The sequence below is a fragment of the Arachis ipaensis genome, chromosome B2 (genome assembly GCF_059453495.1).
Source record: "Arachis ipaensis isolate K30076 ecotype BB chromosome B2, ASM5945349v1, whole genome shotgun sequence".
In the NCBI taxonomy this organism is placed as follows: Eukaryota; Viridiplantae; Streptophyta; class Magnoliopsida; order Fabales; family Fabaceae; genus Arachis; species Arachis ipaensis.
The window spans coordinates 40,996,781-41,021,276 of NC_142437.1; the positions used below are offsets into that span (position 1 = coordinate 40,996,781).

Below are 24,496 nucleotides of genomic sequence, written 5' to 3' on the forward strand. Positions count from 1 at the left end.
AGTATTCCTCCATACCCTAATTCTGAAGCATCTGTTTCTACGATTAGACTCGCCTTAGAGTCTGGTATACTCAAATAAGGAATTTCTTTTACTAAATATTTAATTTTTTGAACTATTTTAGACATGTCTTCTGTCCAAGGAAGAGGCTGTTTTCTTAGCCTTTTATATAAAGTTTCACATAAAGTTCTTATTCCTGGTAGAAATTCGGCTACATAATTAAGACATCTTAAGAATCTTTGTAATTGTTTCTTGTCGATAATTTTATTTGAAAATTTTTCTGCAAATTCAACAGATCTCTTAATCGGAGTAATTGTTCCTTGAAAAATTTCATATCCTAGAAACCTTACTTTTGTTATAAATATTTTCATTTTCTTTTCAGATAAGACAAGACCATTTTCTTTTATAATATTAATAAATTTTTCTAGGTGTTAAATATATTGGTTTATTTCTTTAGAGTATACAAGAATATCGTCTAAGTAGACTATGGTAAAATCTAGATATAAATAAAAAATATTATTCATAATTTCTTGAAATTCACTTGGTGCATTTTTTAATCCTTGGGGCATTACATTCTATTCATAATGTCCAAAGAGTAATATAAAAGCTGTTTTATATCGGTCTTCTTCTTTTAGGTAGCGTTTGTTTTGAGGTATTGAGATAGAGACTGAGAGACTGAGACTCAGTATCGTGTTTGTTAATTCAGAGACTGGTACTAAAATTTCTGTCTCTATCTCTAAAATTTCAGTATTTCAGTACCTCCAAAAAGTAGGGACACAGGGGACTGAAATTTTTAGAGATGGAAACTGAAACTTTAATAACATTTTATACCTAAAATACTTTTATTTTAATTAATTAATTCCAATTTTACCCTTTGTGCAAATTAAATTAGAGTTTTATTCTTGTTTCAATTCCTGTCTCCCATTTTGCACCAAACAGAATACTGAGATTTATTTCAATCCCTGTCTCTTAGTCTCTGTCTCTGTCTCTCAGTCTCAGTCTTTCCGTCTCTGTCTTTCCACCAAACGCTACCTTACTGATATTTGATAGTATCCGGATTTGAAATCAAATTTAGAAAATACAATAGCCTTATTTAGTCTTTTAATAAGTTATTTTTATTTGGTAAGGGATATCTTATCCATTTTAAGGCTTTATTTAAAGGCTTGTAATTAATTATTAACTTTAGAGCTCCTCTTTCGACTTCTGAAACTTTTATTACATAGAATCCTATGCAACTCCAAGGAGATTTTGATGGCCTAATTAATCCTCTATCTAAGTATTCTTGGATTCTTTTTTTACAATATGCCAATAATTTTTTGTTCATTTGTATCCATTTGGCTTTAGTGGGGATATCTTTTTTATTAAATTCATCTTCATAGAATAGAGATATTTCATGTAATTTTCTATAATAAAAAGCTTTTGGGTGTAGGCTGCACAAGTCCTTTTTATCCTATCTACTATCCCTTTCTATTATATTGATTTGTGAAGTAGCCATTTGTTGTAGTAAATTTAGTTCCTTTTTTTGGGTTTTTGTATAAATTTAAATAGAATAAGTTGATTTGATATACAATAGGTGGTTATACCATCTACATCTACCATAAAAGGGTATAATAGCAGAGTGAAAGGGTTTCTTAATATAACTTGTTGAGATATTCTTTTTGCTAGAAAAAAGGTAGTTGAAAAGCATATTTTTTCTTACAAATTTTTGCTTTAGAAGTCTTATAGTTTATAGTCATGTTGTCATTTTCTGCATTGACAATAGTTTCAGTTATATTTTCATAGTACTTGGTAGGTATTAATCCTTCTTAGATACAATTTACATCTGTCCCTGAGTCTATCATAGCCATAAACTCGAATTTCTCTGTTCCGATTATTATGACTATAGGGGTATACCATTTCTGGTTAATTAATAATGTTAATTCGTTAATATAATTAGTTGGATTTATAATTTCTTCTTCTTCTATTGATTCTAATCTTTCTTTTCCTTTCATGTTTTCTCCTTCTAATTTTAGTATTCTATAGTCAAGAGATATATTTTATTGTTTCAATTCATAAATTTCGAATTTTAACATTTTTATCTCTTCTTGTAAATATTTTAAAGAAGTTTCTTCTTTAGGTGTTCTAAACCTATTATATATTTTCTTAATTTCTACTGGCCTTATTTCTTATTTAGATTTTTTTTCTTTCCTGATCACATCATTTAATTGAAATAAGAATTCATCTTTTGAGGGAGAATCTCCTAATTTATCTTAAAGTGTTTGTTTGTTCTCCAGTTAAGGTATTGATTGACTTTTGAGTTCTCATAATTACATTTAAAGATTTTATACAACTATCACAGTTACATATTCCTGGTCCTAGACACGAATCTTCCTTTATTTCAGAAGACTCTGAAGAAGATGGTATATCTAATTATTGTATAAAATTTTCTGAATCATCAGAAGAATATTCTTTTTCCGTTTCAATTTCTGAGTCACTATCAATTTGTATAGCCGCTAAAACTTTTCTTACTTCTTTATTACTAATTTTTTTATTTTTTCTTCTGTTTTATAGTTATTAGCATAATAACCTGATTTTTTACACTTCCAAAAACTATTTGTTTCTTGTTACTTTTTTTTATTATTCCAATTTTTGTTTTTTCTTGTAATTTTCTTTTGGCTTATTTCCTGTTGTGTAAGGTTCTTTCAATTGATACCTATACCTATTCCCATAAATTTTTCTTCTCTTAATGACTCTATTTTGATTGTTAGGTGCTTTTTCAGTTGTAATGCCATATTGTGACCAAATTTTTCTAATTCTCGTTTATTGTTTATATTTTCTTTTCGCATTTTTTCTTGTAATCTAGTGTCAGTACATATTTCTACTCTAGTTTGTACTACTATATTATGTATTTGGCCAAAAGTTAGGCCTTCATATGATATTTGAGTACCGAATAGAGATTGAAATTTTTGTAAAACTTTTTCTGAAAAGAATTTGGGTAGGGCAGCTATAAATCTTTCTTTCCAAAAAAGGGCTGCTGCATCATCTCTCATCATAACTTTAGAAATAAAATCATCCTTATACCATCGGTAGTCAGACATTGTAGGACATCATAAGTTCATTAGTTGGGTTCCTATTCTATCTTTAAAAATATTTGGGTCTCCTAAAAAGTTTTTTATGATTGTAAAAATTAAGGTTGCTGTGGCGTCTTGTGATTGGTCTTCTGGTTTTATACTACTTAAGATTAATTCTCTTTCTGGTATAGTTAAAAAGTTATCCCACCATCCTTTTAATTGCCCCGTGAACTCTTGTGTGATCATGACTGCTACTTCTCTATCAGTAGCTCATTTTGCCTTATAAGCAGTTGCTGCCATAGTCATACTACATATTAGATCTAAAATGGCATGTTCACTTAAACCATCTAAATTCTATTCTACTAATTCGAATCCGGTAAAACTATTTTTTATTAGCTTTGTTCTTTCTTCAAGGATTACGTCAGCTGGGGTTGGTCTTGGATAACAATTTCTTAACTTTGGATAATACTGATTCTTATGTGTCATTTTGTTAATTTCTATTATATTAACAACTGTTTTTTCTAGACTTATAGACTTAAGTTTTTCTTTTAACTCATCAATGTTTGCTTCCACATTTGTTCTGAGTTTGATTATATCAGGACTTTGAAACTTATATATAGATTTTTCTATGAGCTTAAGTTGTTCATGTTTATGTTCAATTCTTTCTAACTGGTTTTTTATAATATCTAGGATTGTGTTGGTATAATTAAGTTGTTAATGTACTTTTTTAATGTCTCTTTTATCTACACTTCCTTCTATTCCACTATCTTTATATCGGGTGGCTTCTAGTTCTAAATTTTGTGCTATCTGTAATTTTATAGTTTTTTTTTTGTAGATATTGAGATTCTATGGTTTGTCCTGTACTCTTTTTTCAAGTAGTGGTTGTCTTAGTTAAAGGACAAAATTCTTTTTTAAAATCGTGAAAGTAATTTTTTAACCAGTAGAAGAAATATAAATTGATTTTATTTTTTATTAAGTAATCATAAAATTCTTTTCTTATTTCTACAGTTTTCTTTTTAGAATGTCTAGTAAAATATCATTTTCTTAATCCTGTATTATATTTTGCATAAAAATCTTTGCTAATCCAATTTTTATCAATCTCAAAAGGTTCTTTTTTTATTATAACTCCTAGGATTTGAGAGGTAGTTAGTGAATAATTATTTTCTGTTCCATATAAAGAAGTTGCTATATGTGTTTTATTGTTATTTATTCCTATAACTTCAACGTTTATGACAAAATTATCTATAGAATGTCTAGGTGAAATTTCTTCTTTATTCCGGTAATTTGGTATTCTAACTGAATGGGACCTATTCATTCTTAGTCTAATATTTGGACCTTCTCTAATAATGTACCTAATTTCTATATTTTCTATTTTGTCTTTTTCTACTATATCTTCTAAAATCCATTCTTCATGGATATTTCCCATTAGTTCTTCATGTTGAAGTTTTTTAGGTGTTTGAACAAAAGACCTTCGTAAATTAGCATGAATAATAATAGTTTTGTCTTTTGATGATTCTCTTCTACCCCTAAAATTATAATTTACCCTTGTAATTTTATAATATATTCTATAAATTACTTCAAAAGGATCATATTTTTTATCAATGATGTCTTTAGGTATTTTAATATATAATTTAAGAGTTTCAGAGGTGTATTCATTTTTAAGACTCATGAAAAAATTTGGATAACAATTAAAAAATACTGGGCCATCATGACAATTACTTTCTAATATGGCTATTAGTGAGTCTCTAAATTTTTTAAACCTTGTATCCCGTAAAACCATTAAGATAGGTATGTTAATTCCTAGTCTAAAGTTAGGTTTGGCGGCTACTTGGATAAGTCCTATATGAATAAAATTATAACCTTTTTATTGATGCTCTTTTAGTTTTTCTTCCTCTAGTATGTTTATGATGTGATTATTACTAGTTCCTGAGTAGCTGTACTCTAACATATGTATTTCATTATCTTTTTGTTCCTAAAATGCTTGTTTTTTATAAACTTCGTTTTTGCTTATAAGAGGTACAGACTATTTATGAAACTTTTCTTCTAATTTTACTACTTATAATTCTGAGGATGAACTTGAGACTTTAGTATCATTATTACTTATTATTATTGAATTATTCTTTCCTTTGTTTAATTCAGCTAAAGATTTTAGAATTCCAGCCATTATCTGTTTAGAGACTTATGCTACGGGACCACCCTAACTTACCAATGATTTTATTTCCTTTAAAGAGGACTTATCACCAGGTGTGCTCACTGGGCTGACCAACGTATGGACGGCTTTCACCGCTATACTTATCTTTAATAGATTATGGAATAGAATTCTACAAGGTCTTTAGTTGTTTAACAAAGTTTAGAATAATAATAAAGGTATAAGGATACAAATATATTAAAGAAGTAAGATAGAACAAAGTTTAAAGATTATAGTAAAGCCTAGTATTATAACGTAAAAATTTAATCGCTAATAATTGATTATAAAGGATCTCCTCATCTTGAATTATATAGTTTGTTTCATTTGGATAATAATAATAAGGACAAAGTTTAATTGATCTTCTCATGGTACTATGTTTATATGGTGGTCTCTTCAGTTGTTCGGTCAAAAAGCTTTTCTGGAGTTTTCGTTATCTTGATTTCACACAGAGGTAAAATTTTGGTAATTTTTTACCAGTTAAATTTGTATTGGATAAGTGAATTGATGTTGTGATTGATTGTTGGTTGGATTTGATTGAATTTATGTTGAATTCTTGTGATATATTGATATTTGTGATAAGTTTTGAGGTTCGGTCAGTTTAAGTACAGCCAAGAACTGGATTATTTTGATGAATTCGAGGCTAAGATTATTTTAGAAATCAAGTAAAATTTTGTGTAACTAAAGGGCCGAGAGATTAAATTAAAAGATGTGAAGAATCGGTAACCGTAAAGCTCGAAAATGAATTTAAAGTTATATATATATATATATATTTACGAATTGATTATAAAAGATATTTTTGGGTTTAAAGAACTGTATTTAATACCATGATAATATTATTAATTTGAGAATAAAATTGTCTTTAGATAAAAATTGAGGTTGATTTTATAAATAAATAAGTTTAGAAGTATTTTGAGTAAAAAGTAATTGTTTGGGAATGAATGGGTATTTTTATAAAAACTCAAAGTTACTTTTGTAAATATTAATAAAAAAAGAGCTAATTAGTAGTTTTCTAAAAATATTGGGTTAAAAGTAGTATAATTAAAAGTTTGAGGTTTAAAACATAATTAATAAAAGTTTAGAAGTAAATCTTAAAAGAGTTAAGTTTTCAAGGAAGTTATAAATACTATTTATTACTTAAATTATTTTATTTGTATTACAGAAAATCATTATTATTGTTATTAATTTATTAAGAATATTATTTAGTAAAGATATCATTATTATTAATATTATTAAGGTTTAATTACTTTGTTGGTCCCTATAGTTTCGCAAAATTTTTAATTAGGTCCCTATACTTTTTTTTTCCTTTTAATCGAGTCCTTGCACCAAATTTTTTTTTAGTTGAGTCCCTACACTTTTTTTTCTTTTTATTTGAGTCCCTGCACCACATTTTTTTTTAGCTGAGACCCTATACAATTAAGCCAATTACTACCAAGAGAGACCTAATTGAAAAAAAAAATTGGTGCAGGGACCTAATTAAAAGGAAAAAAGTATAGGGACCTAATTGAAAATTTCACAAAACTATAGGGACCAATAGAGTAATTAAACCTATTATTAATGGTAAGATAGAACAGAGATTAGGATCCGTATGTACGTTCTGCGCGACCACCCTTTCCGTCATTCGATTAACACTCCGCTCTTTATCTCTGATATGCCTTATGAGTTCCCGTTGCATTGGCTTCATTCTGATGCTCTGTTTCACCCATTCCATGATGGACCTGTACTTTATCAGCACCCTAATTAGCTTAAGGATCAAGTGGTCCCTGAGCCTGAGCCCATGGAGGAGCATGTACCAGAGCTTATACCTAAGTGGGATATTCCTGTAGAGCAGGTCTCAGTGTCTTCGTCTGAGCCTTGATCTAAGGAGCTACACACCACCTCCATTAATGGACCGACGAGTGTGGGACAGAGTAGTAGTATGAGTGCCAGGACCCTCTTGAGATTATTGAGATTTCTGATGATGAGGACGAGGATCTTGAGGAGTATTCAGAAGTGATTGAGATTTTCTCTGACAACGACAGTTGATGCTTGGGAGATGAGTATGTGACTTCTGGGAGTTTTTTTGTGTGTTAGCCTAGATTTTTGTGTTTAATCTCTCACTTTTGATTAGACTCATAAGAGAGTGTAGGATGTATAGAGTTGACTAGGCTAGTTTTTGGGCGTTAACTTAGGGGCTTCCTATATATATATATATTATCTCTATCTCTAATGTTTGTGTTATTTTATATTTTTATCGTACTTATTTAATTATTTCTTTAAAAAAAAGAAAAGAAAGTTTTTCGAAAATTCGACCGCGCGCTAATACGATTATAAGTTTAATAATAAATATTTAGTTAATTTTTAGAAAAGCAAGTTAGTGACACTTGATTTTCAATATGATCATGATGTACTGAAAATTTGGTCGTTACAATTTGGTATCAGAGCAGTTTGTTCCTATTAAAGCCTAGGAAAATGGACCGAATCATGCTTCACTGCATACTCTGAGTTGTGTCTCATGCATATAGGATATCCTTGTGATATATATTTAATGAGTGTCACTGTGCATCCATTTCAGGGACTATTCACATTTTATCTGAGATGTTAAAACTGATCACCTTAATATTAAATGTAGGGTGTGAACGGGATCTTGATGGCTGCACAGGGACGAGGACGTGGTAGGCGTGGTGCAAGCCCTGTAGATGATCTGATGAGGGATGCGAATGCTTTTACAGCTGTGGTAAATACCATGGCTGAGGCTATGCGTGAAATAGCAACTGCTACAACGCGAGCAATTGACTGTTTAGGAGAGAGGAATGGAGATCGTAATGGGGGAGATAATGGTGAGCATAGTGGAGACTGTAATGGTAATGAAGGCATTGAAAATCATGATAACCCTATGATGCTGGCAACTTTTCTAAAAATAAATCCGCCCCAAGTTTAGAGGAACGCTGGTGGCTACTGAATTTAATAACTGGTTTCGTGGTATCAAAAAATCGTTGTGAGCGTAACATATTCCAGAAGGACAACATGTGGAGTTTGCAACCTATATATTGGAGGGAGAAGCTGAACACTGGTGGCATGGAGTGCAACGCTTGTTGAGACAGGAGGTGGAAGAGATTGTCTGGAATACTTTTAAGGAGGAATTTTATAAAAAATATTTTTCTAGATCTGTTCGTGATGCTAAAGAGATGGAATTAATGCAGTTGAAACAATGAAATATGTTAGTGGCAGAGTATACCTGAAAATTTGAGAATTTGTGCTGATTCTCTAAGATCTGTCAGGGAAATCCAGATGACTTTGAAGAGTGGAAGTATTTGAAATACGAATGAGGACTTTGCGATGAGCTAATGCATTCGTTAGTACCATTGGAAATACGAAATTTTGTGGAACTTGTCAATAAGAGTCAGCTGATGGAAGATTGTGAATTAAGATGGCAGCATCAAGGATAAGTTATCCGAACGTACCAAGAAACTTTAATAATTTCCATAGGCATGCAGTCCAGCAAAAAGTTAATTTTAAGGCACCGGGAGTACCTATGCGAGGAAATCAACAAGTTAGAAACTTTTCTACGCGCTCTACAACTGGAAATGGAAATATGCTAAGACAAAACGCTGTTAAGTAGCCTCAGTAGATTCAGGATGTAAGAACCAGAATAATCGTTTTAATAAAATAATAATTTTTTAACTACCTGGAATAGGTTCAAAAATATAGAAAGGATATTTTTAAAAATAAAAAGGTGAAATTTGAATTCAATGAATTTTTTTGAGTGGGAAAAGGTATCTTTTATGGGAAATTTTTGTAAAAATGCATACCGGTGCTTAAGCCGGCAGTACTGGCTCTAGTCTGTCCAGTACCACGTATTTTGGAAAATAAGACTTTGAAAATTGAATTTATTATTTTGAAAAGACAAAAATAATTTAGAATTAAAAACTGGACACTAATCTTAAAGGTTTTGGCCCAAAGTTGGACCAAACGGACCTAAAATGCTAATGGATTGGACCGGCCTAAATTGGGCCCAATTCCAACATATATATACATCTTCTAATGAGCTTTCAGCTCATGTTACCCTAGATTGAGAAAGGGGAGGCGCTGAGATGAGAGGCGAGGAGAAGAAGGAAGAGCACTATTGACATTCATCTTGTTTCACTCATAACTTTGATCCGGAGCTCCGATTGACGAGCCGTTTATGGCCACGTGTTGCTCTCACCGAGCCCGTCATTTTTAACTAAGGTTTGTAGGTAGAACTCAAAACTCATGCTCTAGTTTCCTTATCTAACATTTTTGTATTTTTACGATTGGTTTTAGAGTAGATTTTGTGATTTTGTTTGTTTAGAGGTGATCTAGCAGTGGAATATTGTTAGATTTTGCCCTTAATCTCGTTGGATAAGGTAAGGTCTCACTAAACCTTTGTGTTTTGTTATTTTTGTGAATCCTAGGTTTGATGTTGGTATGTTGTATGATGTTAGATTGAATTTTGGTGTTTTTTGGGTTGCTTTGAGGCTTTTAAATCGAGCTTGGTGGCTTCGTTTTGGTGTTTGGTGCATTTTGAGAATCAGCCAAGGTATAGTTTCGGTTTTCTTTATGTAATATATAATGTTTCTAGACACTTAGGCTAGTTGACCTTAAGATAGGATTGAATGATGGTTGTGTATGATTAATTATATGTGAAATTATGTTTGATGATGAAGAGGATGACATCGAGTGTTGGAATGTGTGATATATGAAATATGATGAATATATGATGAATATTGATGTTGATTATGATTTTGATGGTTGGTGTTAATATTGAATGGTGGTGAATGAGGTTAATCAAGAGTTAAATTGTGAGAAAATTGTTAAGGTTGGGATATTGATTTATGAATTATGGAATTTTGTTGAATTATAGTGGAGAGATGTTGATTGAAGTGCAATGGAATGGTAAAGTATAGTATGTGGTAGTGTTTTGTATTAAATTTGAGTATACTTTGGTTTGGTTTGGTTTGGTTATGGAATTTGGAAATTAGAGATTTTTGATGTTTTTGTGTAAAACTTGATTTTTGGTGAACTTTGACAGATCAAAACTTGAGCCTTTGTTTTCGAAATTGGTTGAAAATTGTTTTAACTTAAAGGTTATCTCAAGAGCTTTAAAATGATATAAAGTTTGAGAAAAATGGAGTTTTGTAGAGGAAGTTATAAACGTTTAAAGTTTGGTGTTTAACCCTGATTTTCTGCAACTTTACAAAATTTTGCAAATCTGGAGGGGCATGCGTACGCGGGCACCCCCCATACCCGGGCACAGCGCCTCTGCTAGGCAGTCTTGCATACGCTGCCTATTCCTGCGTACACAGGATGGGCCAAAACTCAATGATGCGTACGCAGCACATTGGCACGCATACGCGGACCCACTTTCCTCAAAGTGTGCATACGCACGATAGGGGTGTGCGTACGCACAGACCCTGTTTTGCTAAAAAATGGCTTTTCTTCACTTTTCAAGGGTTCTCTAGTTTTCCAAACTTCTTTAACTTCTCCTTAAGACTTGTGGCTAGTAAATAGGTCCTAAGACTAGTATAGATGGGTTTATGTTTGAGATTAATAGATTTATGCATGAGTTTAGAAATGGTGATTTAGGCATGGTATATCAGTTGGATGGAGTTGTCATGTGAACTAATGGGGAGCCGGATTGATGATGAACTTGAGATATTGATGATGGATGATGAGATTGGAACTTGAAAATGAATGTTTATGGTTAATAGAATGAGTATGAACGAAAGTATGCTATGAGCAGTGGCCTTTGAGATGGACTATGCGATTGTGACATGTATTGTTCTCCATCGTAGGGACTGTGGCAGTCTCTCACCTACGTTCGGATGTGAGGGATGTGGCAGTCTCCCGCTCACGTGACAACACATTGTTTTGGTAAGTCGCTATGTGCCTTGGGCAAGGGCTGTGACAGTCTCCCGCTTGTCGAGGTAGCGGCGCCGGCGTAAGGACAGTGGTTAGTCCCGCTTACGTTGAGATGTGAGGGCTAAGGTGGTATCCCGCTCGCATAACCTTCTCTGCTACATGAGTGTGTGATGCACGGAAACTTGTCTCTCAACAAATTTCCTTCGGCAAGTATACCAAATTGTCGTCAAGTAAAAACTCACAGTAGAGTGAGGTCGAATCCCACAGGGATTGATTGGTCAAGCAACTTTAATTGGAAGAATGTTCTAGTTGAGCTAAACAGAAAGTGAGTTGAGAATTGCAGGAAATTAAATGACGGAAAAGTAAATAGCAGAAAATAAATGACGAAAAGTAAATTGCAGAATCTTAAATGGGGAAGGGAAGTTTAGCATGAAAGTAAATGGCAATAAGTAAAGAGAATGGGTAAGATCAGAAATGGGGAATTCATTGGGCTTAGAAGATGTTGCATTCTCCGGATCAAGTTCATTTTCATCTCTTCCTCAATCAATGCATTCATTGATCTCCTTGGCAATCTTAAGTGATTGAATTCCAATTCCTTGGTAATTTAATCTCTCAAATCAGATCAATAGCCAATCCCTTGGTCTAATTGCTCATGAGAAGAGATGAAGTGTGGTCACTGATTATACCACATGTATTTCCAAATCAAAGTATTGGGAGAATTATATGTCACCATATCCGCCCAAACCCCAATTTGGTCCAACATGAGAAAACATTTCTAGCAAGATCTCTTCATCCCTTTTCCAAGGTTCAGAAGAGATCCAAGTATGAATAGCTTCTTTTCCAAGATAACTACTCAATTGGATGAAGATTGAAAGCTTTCTAGTAAAATCAAGAGAAAAGAAAGAAGAAAGATTATGAAAACTATTATTGATCCATCAAATTACAACAGAGCTCCCTAACCCAATGAAAGGGGTTTAGTTGTTCATAGCTCTGGGAATGGAAAGCAAAGATGGAGAGTACATTCTGAAAGTTAACCTAAAAGTGCAGAGAAAGTAAAATACAGAGAGTAATTCTAATAATGCCAAAAGCTCCCTTTTCTAGTTCAAATCTCTCCCTATTTATACTACTCTTATGATCTTCTAGTTGGCTCTTCAAGTCTTGGATATGGGCCTTTGGATCTTGAGTTGAAGCAGTTATCTTCTTCAGTGGGCTCAACTTTACTTGCAGAGAAAGTGTGAAGTAGGCAGGGACTTTAGCTTAGGGCGTTAGTGGTGTTAACATTAAGTGAAAATGTGGGGTTGAGAACATTAGTGACAATCACCTTTTTCACTAACGTTCCTAACCGAAAGTGGTCCACGTTAACTTCAACATTAGTGGCACTAACGTGACCACTAACATTGACCCTTGGCCCTTCGCAAACATTACTGGGGTTTACCTTTTTCAATAACGTTGAGAGTACCCCTTTCTCCCTACGTTAGAGTTCACGTTAGAATAGTTAACGTGGCCTTTAACGTAGGCTTGCCAAATCTTCGAGAGCGTTAGTGACACTTACCTTTGTCACTAACGCTTCAGAACCCCCCTACTTCCCACGTTAGAGTTCACGTTAACTAAGTTAACGTGACTTCTATCGTGGTATTGATAGCCATCTCCAACGTTAGTGACAAAGGTGAGTGTCACTAACGTTGGCTCATCATCCCTCTTCTCCACGTTAGCTTCCACGTTAATGTAATTAACGTGGCTCATAGTGGCTCAATCCAACGTTAGTGACAAAGGTGAGTGTCACTAACGTTGGTAATTCTTGCTCCCTCCACGTTAGAGTCCACGTTAACTAGGTTAACGTGGCTTTTAACGTAGCCAATATGGGCTTAGTCCAATGTTAGTGGCAAAGGTGAGTGTCACTAACTTTGGCATCATCTTCTTCTTCCATGTTAGAGCTCACATTAACTAAGTTAACGTGGCTCTTAACGTGGCCAATTGCCCCTTTTGGAACGTTAGTGGCACTTACTTTTACCACTAACGTTGGAGTTCTACTTCTCTTCCACTTTATCTTTCACGTTAACATAGTTAACGTGGCAACTAACGTGGGCTATGATGGCTTATGAAGGTGTTATTGGCAATCACTTTTCTCATTAACGTTGCAAGCTAGCCTTCATTCCACGTTAGTGATCACGTTAGTGATCACGTTAGCTAGACTAACGTGGCTGCTAACGTGGTTCTTCCTTGCTTCCTTTATCCTGAAATCAAGCAATAAAGTGCATCAAAGCTCTGATCCAAGTTATGAGACATGCATCATACAATTTGTCCTTTAATTCATGCATACTTCTCATGAAATCATGTAAAATTCACAATGTTTGATTGAATCTAGATGTAAGTGATTATTTACCCAAAACTTGCTTATTTCCTAAGAAAATGCATGAAACTACCTTAAAACTATAAAGAAAAGGTTAGTGAAACTGGCCAAAATATCCTGGCATCACAACACCAAACTTAAAGCTTGCTTGTCCCTAAGCAAGTACTGGAACAAGAGAATGATAAATGAAATGACAAGAGGAATGAATCATTATTGTGGAAGTCATGTTCTTGGTTTTATGGGGTTTCATACATAGCAACTTAGGTTCATTCCTTTATTGGCTTTCAGACCTTTATCATGCCTTGGAATACTCACTTGATTGCAACCTTTGAGACTTTTATTTATTGATCCCTTTGTCTTTCCAAGGTTTATTTCTTCCTTAGGCTAAGTGTTCTGTGAGGGGGCAACTCTTTAAGATAAGCTTTCAGCCAACACTCCCGAACCAGTTGGTTCAAGGTGCTAGGTGTTGAAACACCCCTAAGGACTTACTCCCTCAAGTCTCTCTCCCCCATACATGCACACCACAGGCACATGGTTTGTTATTTTCTTTCCTTGAGGTCTTGATGTCCAGCACCTCTTTGGGTTACTAGATGTTCTGTAGCAAGGTTGCTCTTGATAGTGGATTTTCAGTTGATAATTCCGGGTTAGTTAACCCAAGTTACCAAGTGATGAAGCACTCCTAAGAACTTATTCATCCAAGCAGATCCTTGGTACAAGAGCACCACAGACACATCCCTCAAGATTCAAGTCCTTGGTGCCTAGCCTTATTCTTTATTAACTTTTCTTTCTTTTTCAACTCTTATTGTTCTTTTCCTTTTTCTTATTAGGATCTTATTATTTAGCTAGTCTCATGGGGGTGTGTTTCAAGCATATGATTCAAGACAGATAGTTGCCTTCCCACCTTGTTGGTGAACCAACTTAGCTAAGTGATTACTACACCACAAATTTAAGGACCTACTCCACAACTTGAACATCACTCTGGTCTCTCATAATATCTCTTTTTATTGGACTTAAAAGGACAAGCATACAATAAGCAAGATGAAAATGAAGGCAGGCAATTTGACTAGCAAGCATAGACCTAAGCAAAAACAAACATCAAATTCTAGTGCATTAAGCTTAAAGAGTGACTATTAATCAAGGGCACATTCAGACTTCCAAATTGATTATTTCCAAGCATATGGAATCAAGTATCAATACAACCTTTTGGTGAAGCCTTCCAGCTAACCATTTGTTGTCATCCTCCATAGCTTATGCATCTTTCCTCACTTCCTTGGATGATGGTGCACTATTTTTCCAAAAGATTGATTGAATTTCTGCAAAGTTATTGGAAGTTGCTTGTTCCCAAAGCACTTGAGAGATAGTTAGTATGCATGAATGCTTGTGCATTTCGGAACTTAACTTGGTGTGTGAACACCAAACTTAGTTCCTTGCCTAATACAGCAGGTTGAATGCATGCAGAAAATCTCATGTGTTGTTATCAGCAAGACAACTAGAAACTAACTACTGTTAAGTGGTTCCCCTGATTGGTTGGATCTAGCAATTTGCCCTTGAAGGAGTTTAGTGTGATTCTAACTGAAATCTTTGGTGGAACACCAAACTTAGAATTACACACTCACTCTTGTATTGTTTTGGTGTGTAACACCAAACTTAGCTCCTCACAATACGGGGGAAACTACTTGTGATTTTTATTAAAATGCAAATGAAAAGAGAACTACCTTAGGTTGGGTTGCCTCCCAACGAAGCGCTCTTTTAGCGTCCCTAGCTCGACGATTCCTCCATTACTTGAGGTGATACTTCACTTTGGGGTTTTCCCCCATGTTGCCCATGTAGTGTTTGAGCCTCTGTCCGTTAACAGTGAACTTCCTCTTTGAACTTTCCTCCATGATTTATAAGTTCCCATACGGCGAGACCTTTGTGACAAGAAAGGGTCCTGACCACCTTGATTTGAGTTTACCAGGGAAGAGTCTTAATTTGGAATTGTAGAGGAGCACTTGCTATCCTTCTTCGAAGCTTCTGGGTGTTAAATGGAGGTCATGCCTTCTCTTTGCCTTTTCTTTATAAATCTTGGCATTTTCATAGGCTTGAGATCTAAACTCTTCCATTTCTTGCAGCTGCAAGACCCTCTTTTCACCAGCAGCAGTGCTATCAAAATTTAGCAGCTTGAGAGCCCAGAGAGCTTTGTGTTCCAGCTCCAATGGTAGATGACAAGCTTTTCCATACACCAGTTGGTATGGAGACATCCCGATTGGTGTTTTGAATGCCGTTCTGTATGCCCAAAGAGCATCATCCAGCTTCTTCGACCAATCCTTTCTTGATGCTCCCACAGTCTTTTCCAGAATCCTTTTTAGCTCTCTGTTAGATATCTCAGTTTTTCCACTTGTTTGGGGATGGTAAGGCATGAAAATCTTGTGTTTCACTCTGTATCGTAGGAGGAGAGCTTCTAGTGGTCTGTTACAAAAATGGCTCCCTCCATCACTGATGAGTGCTCGTGGGACTCCAAACTGGCTAAAGATATTCTTTCTGAGGAAGTTCATGACCACCTTGTTATCATTCGTTGGGGTTGCAATAGTCTCTACCCACTTGAAAACGTAATCCACTGCTACCAAGATGTACTTGTTTGAATATGAGGTTGGGAAAGGTCCCATGAAATCGATTACCCACACATCAAACAGTTCCAGTTCTAAGATGAAATTTTGTGGCATCTCATTTCTTTTGGGTAAGTTTCCATCTTTTTGACATTCATTGCAATTCTTTACCAGTTCTTTGGCATCCTTAAAAAGGGTGGACCAAAAGAATTCGCTTTGTAATACCTTGGCTGCAGTTCTGTCCCCTCCAAAATGGCCTCCATAGCATGAGCTGTGGCAGTTCCACAAGACCTCTCGTCCCTCTTCTTCCGAGACACATCTTCTCAGAATTCCATCTGAACACTTCTTGAAGAGATATCATTCATCCCAGACAAAATACTTTGCGTCATTGATGAGCTTTCTTTTCTGGTGTTTGTTGATGTCTGGATGTAAAGCCCCAGTTGCCTTAAAATTGGCAATATCTGCAAACCAGGGTGCTCTGTGAATCGTCATCAACTGCTCATCTGGAAAGAACTCATTTACATTTGTATCATGTGTTCCTCTTTTATCATGAGGGATTCTGGATAGATGATCTGTTACCTTGTTCTCCACTCCTTTCTTGTCTTTGATTTCAATATTGAATTCCTGCAACAATAAGATCCATCTTATTAGTCTTGATTTTGATTCTTGCTTGGCAAACAAATATTTAAATACTGTGTGATCTGTGAAGACAATCATTTTGGCACCAATGAGGTATGATCTAAACTTGTCAAATGCAAAAACTATTGCCAGCAACTCCTTTTCAGTAGTGGTATAGTTTCTTTGGGTATCATTGAGGACTTTGCTGGCATAGTATATCACATGGACCAAGTTATCTTTCCTCTGTCCTAACACTGCCCCAATTGCGAAATCAGATGCATCGCACATCAGTTCAAATGGTAGGTTCCAGTCAGGTGGGAAAATGATAGGGGCAGAGGACAACCTCTTTTTCAAGTTTTCAAATGCCAGCATGAACTTTTCATCAAAGATAAATGGTGTATCAGATACAAGGAGATTGCTTAAGGGCTTGGCTATCTTTGAAAAATCTTTAATAAACCTTCTGTAAAAGCCAGCATGCCCTAGAAAACTCCTAATTGCCTTGACATCACTTGGTGGAGGTAATTTTTCAATGAGTTCCACCTTGACTCTGTCTACTTCAATGCCTTGGTTAGAAACCTTATGACCAAGAACTATTCCTCCTGTCACCATAAAGTGACATTTCTCCCAGTTTAAGACCAAATTAGCTTCTTGACATCTTTTTAATACCAGGGCTAGGTGATTTAGACAACTAGGGAAGGAATCTCCAAATACCGAGAAATCATCCATAAAAACTTCAATGAATTTCTCTATCATATCTGAGAAGATAGAAAGTATGCAGCGTTGGAAAGTCGCAGGTGCATTACATAGCCCAAATGGCATGCGCCTGTAGGCGAACACTCCATATGGGCATGTGAATGAGGTTTTCTCTTGGTCTCTCGAATCAACCACTATTTGATTGTATCCTGAATAACCATCGAGAAAACAATAATATGCGTGTCCTGCAAGTCTTTCCAGCATCTGATCCATGAATGGAAGGGGGAAATGATCTTTTCTTGTAGCTTCATTCAGTTTTCTGTAGTCTATGCACACCCGCCATCCTGTGATGGTCCTGGTGGGATCAGTTCATTCTTCTCATTGGGGACTACAGTGATTCCTCCCTTTTTTGGCACAACATGCACGGGGCTGACCCAGGGGCTGTCTGAGATCGGGTAGATTACCCCTCCCTGTCATAGCTTCATAACTTCTTTCTGTACCACTTCCTTCATGACTGGATTCAGCCTCCTTTGGGGTTGAATGGATGGTTTGACATCATCTTCCAACAATATCTTATGCATGCATATGGCCGAACTGATTCCTTTCAGGTCAGCGAGGGTCCATCCAATGGCATCCTTATGCTTTCGCAACACTTGGAGTAGTTTCTCTTCTTGCCTGTGGCTGAGGGCTGAGTTAATGATCACTGGGTAACTTTCATTCTCCCTTAAGTATGCACATTTGAGGGTGGGTGGCAATGTTTTGAGTTCAAGTTTAGGTACTTCCTTTCCTTCACTCTTCCCTTCTAATGTGCCTTAAATGTGAACCTCTGCTGCTGTAACCTCTTCGCTTGAAGCTGACTCTTCTTCTGTCAACCCCTCAAATTCTTCCTCTTCGAGAGTATCTTGTGCTATATCTTCTAGTGAATCCAACCTCATACACTCTCCCATTGGTTCTTGTGGGTAACTCATGGCTTTGAACACATTGAATATCATCTTCTCATTGTGTAACCTCAGTGTTAGTTCACCTTTCTGGACATCAATGATAGCTCCAGTAGTGGCTAAAAATGGTCTGCCCAGAATGATAGAAGCTTTGGCTCCTTCCTTCATATCCAACACCACAAAGTTTTCTGGGAAGATAAAGTCTCCTACCTTCACTAGCAAGTCTTCTACTATGCCGTGAGAAAACTTGAATGATCGATCTGCCAGTTGTAGGGCCATTTTTGTTGGCTTGGCCTCCTCAATTTTCATTTTTTTCATCATGGCTACTGACATCAAATTTATGCTGGCTCCTAAATCACACAGAGCCTTCTCTACCGTGATCTCTCCTATAATACAGGGGATCTGGAAGCTCCCAGGATCCTTCAATTTCTGGGGTAGCTTGTGTTGAATGATGACACTACATTCCTCGGTTAGTATCACCGTTTCGTTGTTCTTCCAACTTCTCTTTTTGGTCATCAATTCCTTCAAGAACTTGGCATAGAGCGGCATTTGCTCTATTACTTCAGCAAAGGGTATGTTAGTCTGTAGTTTCTTGAAGATTTCTAGAAACCTTGAGAATTGGCTGTCATCCCCCTTTTTCCTCAATTGTTGAGGATATGGGACTCTTGGAACATATGGCTTCAGCTCTTCTCCCCTTTTACGCGAATTGGAGATGGGAACTTGAACTTCCTCTTGTTCCTCCTTCCTTTCAGTTGGGTCCTCCTCTTGTGGTTCCTTGGAGGTCTCCTTCAACTCCTTACCACTTCTGAGGGTGATAGCTTGACACTCCTCCCTTGGGTTTGGCTCAATGTTGCTACCAAGGTTATGAACAGGAGTTTGCTGGAGTAGGTAACCAACTCGTGTCTCAAGTTTCTTGATGGCAGCCTCTTGATTCTGCATGTTAGATCGCACCTCTTCTCGGAACATCTTACTGTCTTGAATCTCCTTACATATGCTCTCGAGTAGTGTCTCAATCTTTGAGAGTCTATCCTCGGATGGTGATGGTGAGTTGAGATTGGAGGGATGAGAATGGCTAGTTTGGTTTTGATATGGATGTTGAAAAGGGTTGTTAGGTGGGTGCTGATATGGTCTCTGTGTGGCATGTTGGTGGGTTGTGTTGTTGGGGTTGGGACGTCTCTGATCTTGGCCTTGGTCTTGTTGATTTCCCCACCCAAAGTTTGGGTGGTTCCTCCAACCAGGATTATACGTTTTAGAGTATGGGTCATGGTTTTGCCTAGGTGAATTTCCAATGTAGTTGGCTTGTTCCTGATCACCCTCTGCTTCTTCATTCACTCCTTCTTGGGTTGCTGCTGAAGTGGTAATTGCTGCTACTTGATTCCTCTCCATCTTCTTGGTGAGGTCAGCTAATTGCTTGGTAATCATCTTGTTTTGAGCTAGCAGAGCATCCACATTGTTCAGCTCCATCCAGTGACAGATCCAGAAAATTTTGATATTGGGGGCAAAATATATATAACATGATAATAATTTTTATAATAAAAATATTAAGTTTACATAAAAAATTAGATATAAAATTATCTACTATAGATTTATGTATAAATACATATATTATTTAACTTATTTTTAATATGTATTTTGTATTTTAAAATTTATTTTGTACAAGTGATTATTTTATGTATACGTAGTATAATTATTGTTATAATTATATTTTCTTATTGTAAAATATGATTAGACTTTAAAATATCTAATTACAAAATTAAAATACTAAAATGGTAATTTAAATAATAACATATAATTTAAAATTTAATTTTTTATATTTCATATTTTGAAACATTGACAATATAATCAAAATGTCTTTTTTTTGTATATGTTGTTGAACAATCATTTAAAATTCAACTTTCATACAATTAGCTCTTGATGATATTCATTGTTGAAAAAGTTTATTCAATTAGTGTAGTTATAAAAAATTAAAGCTAATTTCAAAAGAAAAAACACAAATGAATAGATAATATTCTTTCGAGTCGATTTCTAAGAAAGAACAACAATCTTATTTAAATTTAAAAATTCATCATTATAATAGACATCTAATATGAAGTACTCAAATTGACTATTAAGCATCGAAAGTTGAATAAAAAATTATTGTGGGGTCAAATTTAATAATTTAGTGGGGGCAAATAAATATTATTATTATATACTACTCAATAAAATTCCAAATTGTAGTGGGGGCGCTTGCCCCCACACCGGTAAGAGTAGATCCGTCCCTGGCTCCATCACTCCTCTAGTATTGCCTCTTTCAGAAGCATAGAAGTAGTCATTTTCTGCTACAGTCTCAATGACATCTATGGCTTCTTCAATGGTCTTCTTCTTGTTCAGAGATCCCCCGGATGAGTGGTCTACTGCCTTCTTTGATTCATACGAAAGGCCTTCATAGAAGATGTGCAACTGCACCCATTCATTGAACATATCTGGCGGGCATCTTCTTGTCAAGTCTTTAAACCTCTCCCATGCTTCATATAGAGTCTCACCATCCTGCTGTCTGAATGTTTGTACCTCAGCTCTCAACCTGTTGATCCATTGAGGAGGATAGAATCTTGCCAAGAACTTATTCACCACATCTTTCCAGGTTGCTAAACTCTCCTTTGGAAAGGATTCCAGCCATTTAGATGCTTTGTCCTTGAGTGAGAAGGGAAACAGAAGTAGTCTATAGGTGTCAAGATGAACAACATTAGACTTCACAATATCGCATATCCTCAGGAAGGTGGTTAGATGTTGATTGGGGTCTTCTTGGACACTTCCTCCGAATGAACAATTGTTCTGAACAAGGGTGATGAGCTGTGGCTTTAGTTCAAAGTTGTTGGCATGTATGGTTGGCCTTTGGATGCTACTTCCACAGTTTCCTGGGTTTGGGTTGATGTAAGAACCCAGAACTCTTCTCTCTTGTCCAGCCTGATGCGCTGGACCTTCTCTGCCATGGTTGTGAGCCTCTTCTTCATGATGGTTCTTCATATTCTCCTCCATGTCTGGTTCAAAGTACTCTTCCTCTTCCTCTTCCTCAGCACCAACTACTCTCTTTCCTCTTGCTTCCCTCTTTAATCTAAGGAAGGTCCTCTCAGGTTCAGAATCAAAGGAAGTTGAAGCCCCGCTTCTTCTACCTGTCATACAACCAACAAAGCAAAAGCAAGAGAGATAGATGCAAGACAGTAATTTCTACAGAAATGCTATTAGTGTGAGTGATGTAATATATCAAACAGTTAGTAGGTTAGTGACTGAATTGTAAACAACTAAGAAAATGGGTAGGGGAAAGGGAAGAAAATAGCTAAACAGAAAGTAAATTACTCAAATGAACTTAAATCAAACAAAATAAAAACAAATGCTCAATCTAGTTATCCACCAATTTAATCATTGTTGATACAAAATCAATCCCCGGTAACGGCGCCATAAACTTGATGCACGAAAACTTGTCTCTCAACAAATTTCCTTCGGCAAGTATACCGAATTGTCGTCAAGTAAAAACTCACAGTAGAGTGAGGTCGAATCCCACAGGGATTGATTGGTCAAGTAACTTTAATTGGAAGAATGTTCTAGTTGAGCTAAGCAGAAAGTGAGTTGAGAATTACAGGAAATTAAATGGCGGGAAAGTAAATAGCAGAAAATAAATGACGGGAAGTAAATTGCAGAATCTTAAATGGGAAAGGGAAGTTTAGCATGAAAGTAAATGGCAATAAGTAAAGAGAATGGGTAAGATCAGAAATGGGAAATTCATTGGGCTTAGGAGATGTTGCATTCTCCGGATCAAGTTCATTTTCATCTCTTCCTCAATTAATGCATTCATTGATCTCCTTGGCAATCTTAAGTGATTGAATTCCAATTCCTTGGTAATTCAATCTCTCAAATCAGATCAATAGCCAATTCCTTGGTCTAATTGCTCATGAGAAGAGATGAAGTGTGGTCACTAATTATACCACATGTATTTCCAAATTAAAGTATTGGGAGAATTATATGTCACCATATCCGCCCAAACCCCAATTTGGTCCAACATGAGAAAACATTTCTAGCATGATCTCTTCATCCTTTTTCCAAGGTTCAGAAGAGATCCAAGTATGAATAGCTTCTTTTCCAAGATAACTACTCAATTGGATGAAGATTGAAAGCTTTCTAGTAAAATCAAGAGAAAAGAAAGAAGAAAGATTATGAAAACTATTATTGATCCATCAAATTACAACAGAGCTCCCTAACCCAATGAAAGAGGTTTAGTTGTTCATAGCTCTGGGAATGGAAAGCAAAGATGGAGAGTACATTCTGAAAGTTAAACTAAAAGTGCAGAGAAAGTAAAATACAGAGAGTAATTCTAATAATGCCAAAAGCTCCCTTTTCTAGTTCAAAGCTCTCCCTATTTATACTACTCTTCTGATCTTCTAGTTGGCTCTTCAAGTCTTGGATATGGGCCTTTAGATCTTGAGTTGAAGCAGTTATCTTCTTCAGTGGGCTCAGCTTTACTTGCAGAGAAAGTGTGAAGTAGGCAGGGACTTTAGCTTAGGGCATTAGTGGTGTTAACGTTAAGTGAAAATGTGGGGTTGAGAACGTTAGTGACAATCACCTTTTTCACTAACGTTCCTAACCCAAAGTGGTCCACGTTAACTTCAACGTTAGTGGCACTAACGTGACCACTAACGTTGACCTTGGCCCTTCGCAAACGTTGCTGGGATTTACCTTTTTCAATAACGTTGAGAGTACCCCTTTCTCCCTACGTTAGAGTTCACGTTAGAATAGTTAACGTGGCCTTTAACGTAGGCTTGCCAAATCTTCGAGAGCGTTAGTGACACTTACCTTTGTCACTAACGCTTTAGAACGCCCCTACTTCCCACGTTAGAGTTCACGTTAACTAAGTTAATGTGACTTTTAACGTGGTATTGATAGCCATCTCCAACGTTAGTGACAAAGGTGAGTGTCACTAACGTTGGCTCATCATCCCTCTTCTCCACGTTAGCTTCCACGTTAATATAATTAATGTGACAACTAACGTGGCTCATAGTGGCTCAATCCAATGTTAGTGACAAAGGTGAGTGTCACTAACGTTGGTGATTCTTGCTCCCTCCACGTTAGAGTCCACGTTAACTAGGTTAACGTGGCTTTTAACATAGCCAATATGGGCTTAGTCCAACGTTAGTGACAAAGGTGAGTGTCACTAACGTTGGCATCATCTTCTTCTTCCACGTTAGAGCTCACGTTAACTAAGTTAACGTGGCTCTTAACGTGGCCAATTGCCCCTTTTGGAACGTTAGTGGCACTTACTTTTACCACTAACGTTGGAGTTCTACTTCTCTTCCACGTTAGCTTCCACGTTAACATAGTTAACGTGGTAACTAACGTGGGCTATGATGGCTTACGAAGGCGTTATTGGCAATCAATTTTCTCATTAACGTTGCAAGCTAGCCTTCATTCCACGTTAGTGGTCACGTTAGCTAGACTAACGTGGCTGCTAACGTGGTTCTTCCTTGCTTCCTTTATCCTGAAATCAAGCAATAAAGTGCATCAAAGCTCTGATCCAAGTTATGAGACATGCATCATACAATTTGTCCTTTAATTCATGCATAATTCTCATGAAATCATGTAAAATTCACAATGTTTTCTTGAATCAAGATGTAAGTGATTATTTACCCAAAACTTGCTTATTTCCTAAGAAAATGCATGAAACTACCTTAAAACCATAAAGAAAAGGTCAGTGAAACTGGCCAAAATGCCCTGGCATCAGTGTGCAGGGCCTATATCCCTGGCGTGGCAGATTTTCTGCTTCATGAGTGTGCAGGGCCTATATCCCTGGCGTGGCAGAAAGGCTACATCTGAGAGGATGTGTCGGTTGGCATTTATAGACCGACAAGTGATATCATGAGCCAATAGGACAGGCATTCATCATATGCATTTACTATGTGTTTGCTTGCTTTGTTTACTTGTATACCTTGCCTAATTGTATAACATGCTTATGTGCTTCTTGATTTACTTGCTATACATGATAATTACTTGTGCTTTACTTTTAAGAATTACCTGTGTTTTCTACTGAAATTGAGGAGGTTCGGAAGACGGTGGCGATAGGATCGCACAGAGGTTAGGTTGGTGAAGGATGTGAGATACAGCGGTGTGATTTGGTATTAGTTAGAACCCCGCTAAGTTTAGATAACCCCGTTTATGGCTTATGGTGAAGTTCTAGGATTGCCTTCGGTGTC

The 24,496-nt window shown here is 36.1% G+C and overlaps 1 non-coding gene across 1 annotated transcript; it reads left to right on the forward strand.

Moving 5' to 3' along the window:
• The first annotated feature begins 20,733 nt into the window (after positions 1 to 20,733).
• On the forward strand, positions 20,734 to 20,840 carry LOC148573719 (small nucleolar RNA R71). Its single transcript, XR_015906729.1, has one exon. It is a non-coding gene; the product is annotated as a small nucleolar RNA R71 (small nucleolar RNA).
• Positions 20,841 to 24,496: the final 3,656 nt, after the last annotated feature.